General features: G+C 37.4%; 1 pseudogene; it reads left to right on the top strand.

Moving 5' to 3' along the window:
- The first annotated feature begins 3,045 nt into the window (after positions 1-3,045).
- On the top strand, positions 3,046-4,173 carry LOC122747098 (annotated as a pseudogene).
- Positions 4,174-4,745: the final 572 nt, after the last annotated feature.

Consider the following 4,745-nt stretch of genomic DNA (forward strand, 5'->3'; position numbering starts at 1 on the left):
TCATTGAAGAATTAAAGACATGTGTCATTCAATGGGCAAGTGAGAAGAGTATGATTGGCATGAATAGATTGCATTATAGTGTAAATGAGAGACTGTGCTAAAGAAGTGATGTATGGGAATTCATAAGAGGAATGTATGCTAAGAAAAAAAGGTGAGCCAGTAAGTGCCAACATCAAGGGATAATTGAAGGATAGTTTACTTTCTCCAGTTACATTTATACAATGTCAGGAGTTCTGGAGGGAGGTCACTAATAGACTTTGTGAACTTATTCTAGTAGACTTATGGGAGGACATGAACAAATATCTCAGAGGATATAGTGACATAGATTATCATTTGTACAACTAAAGGAAGTACCCACAATGATGAGTTCACAGATCTGTCAGTGTCAAAGTCAACATTTCAATAACATCCCACTTTTAACTCTTGTTCCAAATAGTTGAACATATCACAAATGTGACCATAGAAATCCCATACTAATGAATATTTAACAACTCAGCATTGCTTTAAGGTAAGTTACAAAGTCCTCAGTTTGACATTCTTAGTATGACCCTGGCTTACATTTATAGGCTTATGCCATATTAGAATTCCTCTCAACCTTTCTGTTCTAGTTACAATTATCTACTTGTCATTTCTATATATTTCATTATATTTCACAACTCCATTTCTTTGCACAGGTTATATCCCATGTCTACCATACACTACATCTTGACTCCTTTCTCTTAGAATTAGTTTTTTCTAAGCTCAGTTCATATGTAAAACTCTACATGAAGCCTTTCCTGAACTAAGTTATTAGTACTCTCTTAAAATGCCATGTATTTCTTAATGTGTCTATATAACAAAATATATTGACTAATAGAATATAAGTATCTTGAGGGAAGGAGCTATTTTTTTCATTGTGTCTTTGTATCCTCATCACAAGGCATCTTGTTTTGTAAATAGAATATCTTCAATAAATGACTGTTGGGTTGGATAGGATTGAATTCTCTCTCCTGAAACTAATCTGACCCTTTCACTTCCCATCATGGAGAACTGGGTGAAACTAAGCCTTTTTTAATGTTCATTATCTACTAAAAGAACGTTGTCCTTGTACTAAGGGAAGCAGAACCAATCTTGATTTATGTGTTTTCTTCATCTTTGACGTGGCCAAGTGTGAAAGGTTCCTTTCAGAAATGAGGAAAAAGCTGTGCGAATCTACATTCAGAAGACATGTCTCTATTGCGATTATCAGAGCATTGGAATTGATCTGTCATCATTGGGGGCTTTTAAATAGTCTTACACAGATTGTAAGAGGGTCAAAATATGCCACACAACCATATGGGTGTATTTCTCTTTGTCTCTAGAAATTAGTTGTGTAATGTGTAGATAGATAGATAGATAGGACTATACATCTATAGATCTATGCACATGCATATTCATACACATACATATTCACACATATGTATACATATGTGTGCACACATACACATACATATACATATATATTTAATACATAAAGCCACAATTACATATAGTTAACTATGTAATAGTGTGGTTAATTTGGCCTGGAGTCAGAAAGGCCTGAGTTCACATCCAACCTCGAATACTGACTAACTCTGTGACCTTGGGCATATCACTGAAGCCTGTTTGCCTTAGTTTTTTCATCCATAAAACAAGCTAGAAAAGGAAATGGCAAACCACTTCAGTATGTCTACCAAAAAAAAAAAAAAGGGATCACAGTCAGATAGGAATGAAAGAAGACTAAACAAAAAACTGCATAATGCATATGAAGATTACAGATCATATCTAAGAATGATAGTCAAAAAGAAGCTGAGGAGCTCATCTAACTCAGTTGATATCAGACCTTTAGATCCATATTGCTGTATTTTTGTACAATACATGTTACCATTTTCTAACATCATTTTCAAAATTTCTACTTAAGCCTATTCAGGTCAGGGTATACAGCATCCTTAGAAACGAGATCATCACTTTAGAGCTGAGAGCTATTTTAGAAGCCTTCCAGTCAAATCTGCCCATTTATAAATAGGGAAATAGAGGCCTTATCTAGAGAGGACAGTAATTATCCAAGGTCACATGGGTAAAAGGTAGACAAGGGAGAGCTGGTGTTCATAACACTACACCATTCACTTTCTCCCCCAAATTCTTTTTTTTTTTTAATTTCACAATCTCCCTCTTCTAAGATGGCTCACAGTATACTAGTCTTTTCTAATACTTAATTTAGGATGGCAGAAAAGGCCAGCTAAGTATCACAGTGGATAGAGCACTGGGTTAAGAATCAGGAAGACCCCTCTTCCTGAATTCAAATCTGACCTAAGACACTTAGCAGCTATATGACCCTGGACAAGTCACTTAACCCTCTTTGCCTCAGTTCCTCATTTATTAAATGAGCTGAAGAAGGAAATAACAAAACACTCTACTATCTTTGCCAAGACAGCACCATCCCCATAAAAAATGGGGTTGTAGAGAGTCAGATACTATTGAAATGACTGAACCATAAGAAAATGGAATCCAATTTAGAAAATGAGCCTGTGACTCATTTGTCACTTAAAAAAAGAGCTATCTAGATTCTTAGACCTTCAAATGGAGAATTGAAAACACAAAAAATAGTCTGTATCTGAATAAATTAGAATATTAAGGAGTAATTTTAATAATAAGTTTTTTATGTATAACACTTAAATCTAGGAGAGATTTCAATGTGAAGGCAGGAGAGACATGAGTTTGAATTCCTCTGGTGACACGTTATCTATATGTGTGATAATTTACAAGTTAAGGTGCCTAAAACTCAGTTTTAACAGTTGCAAAATGTGAATAGTAATAACTGCATTATCTAATTCTCATAATTGTGGTGTGTGCCTCAAAAGAGATCATTTATATAAAGAATTTTGTAAAGCATAAAGCATTACCTACATGACAGCTATTATCATTATTTATTTTGTTCTTATGATCTTTGATGGAGTACAGATAGAAATAGCCAGGGGGCAACTAGGTGGCACAGTGGATAAAGCTCCTCTCACAAGCTCACTGCTTCAGTCAAATCCCTGAAACAAGATGGTGAAGGTTGGAGGCAACGGATTTGGCTGTATTGGATGCCTGGTGACCAGGGCTGCATTCAACTTCAATGGAGTAGACATTGTGGCCATCAATGACCCTTTCATTGACCTCAACTACATGGTTTATATGTTTCAATATGATTCTACCCATGGTAATTTCAAGGGCACTGTTAAGGCTGAAAATGGAAAGTTGGTGATCAATGTAAAAGCCATTACCATCCCTCAAGAATAGGACCCCACCAATATTAAGTGGGGTGATCGTGGTGCTGAGTATATTGTAGAGTCCACTGGTGTCTTTACAACCACGGAAAGATCTGGGGCTTACATGAAGGGTGGTGCCAAGCAGGTCATTATTTCTTCCCCTTCTGCTGATGCCCCAAAATTCATGATGGGAGTGAACCATGATAAATATGAAAAGATTGTCAGTAATGCCTCCTGAACTACCAACAGCTTGCCCCACCTAGGCCAAGGTTATTCGTGACAACTTTGGCATTGTGGAAGGACTTATGACTACAGTCCATGCCATTACTGCTACCCAGAAGACAGTAGATGGCCCCTCTGGCAAGCTGTGGCATGATGGATGTGGTGCTGCCAAAAATATCATCCCTGCTTCCACTGGTGCTGCTAAGGCTGTAGGCAAGGTCATACCTGAAGTGAGTAGGAAGCTCACAGGCATGGTTTTCAGTGTTCCTACTCCCAATGTGTCTGTTGTGGATATGACCTGCTGCCTGGAGAAACCTGCCAAATATTATGATATCAAGAAAGTGGTGAAGCAAGTATCAGTGGGACCCTTGAAGGGCATCTTGGGCTACACACAGTACCAGGTTGTATCCTGTGACTTTAACAGCAACTCCTACTCTTCTACCTCTGATGCTGGTTCTGGCATTGCCCTCAACAACCATTTTGTGAAGCTTATTTCCTGGTATGACAATGAGTATGGTTACAGCAACCTTGTAGTAGAGTTCATGGTCTACATGGCCTCCAAGGTGTAAAGTGGAAATCCATGGATCTTTATCCCCAGCCAAAAGAAGAGTTCCACCACTTGGGAGCCCACATCCCTAACCTATGTTGCTGCACTGGGGATCCCATGCCTCATTCACATTGTTGTCCCAAAGCACCCCTGTAGTAGGGGGGAGAAGCCTTGATTCCTATAATGTGTACATACCATCAATAAAGTCACCATATTCAGTAAAAAAAAAAAAAAAGGTAAATATAGGAACCAGAATGATAGATACATTATTCAATGTCTTCTCCTCCTCCTCCTCCTCCTCCTCCTCCTCCTCCTTCTTCTTCTTCTTCTTTTCTTCTTCTTCCTCTCCCTCTCATTTTTCTCCATCTTTGTCTTAATCTACGTCTTTGTCTTCTTTTTCTTCAACTGAAGTTTATGCATTTTAAATCTTTTCATTGTATGTGGTTAGGAGATAATGAGTATTTAAAACAGTGACATCTATTAGAACCAGTGTTCCTAATTTTATGGATCAATTTATGCTGTGTTATTATAACTAACAGTTCTTCCCCTAATGGTCTTCATCTTCTGTTATATCTTGTTTTTGAATCTCAAAGACATTAGTGGATCTTTATTTGTACTACAGAGATTTGCCGTATGTAGGATTGGAAGCTTTTGACATTATTACTATAGTGAAAAAGGAATTTCTTGCTAGATATTTGGTATGTACTATTTTTTTTTCAAACTCCAGA

The sequence above is a fragment of the Dromiciops gliroides genome, chromosome 3, assembly GCF_019393635.1.
Source record: "Dromiciops gliroides isolate mDroGli1 chromosome 3, mDroGli1.pri, whole genome shotgun sequence".
Lineage (NCBI taxonomy): Eukaryota > Metazoa > Chordata > Mammalia > Microbiotheria > Microbiotheriidae > Dromiciops > Dromiciops gliroides.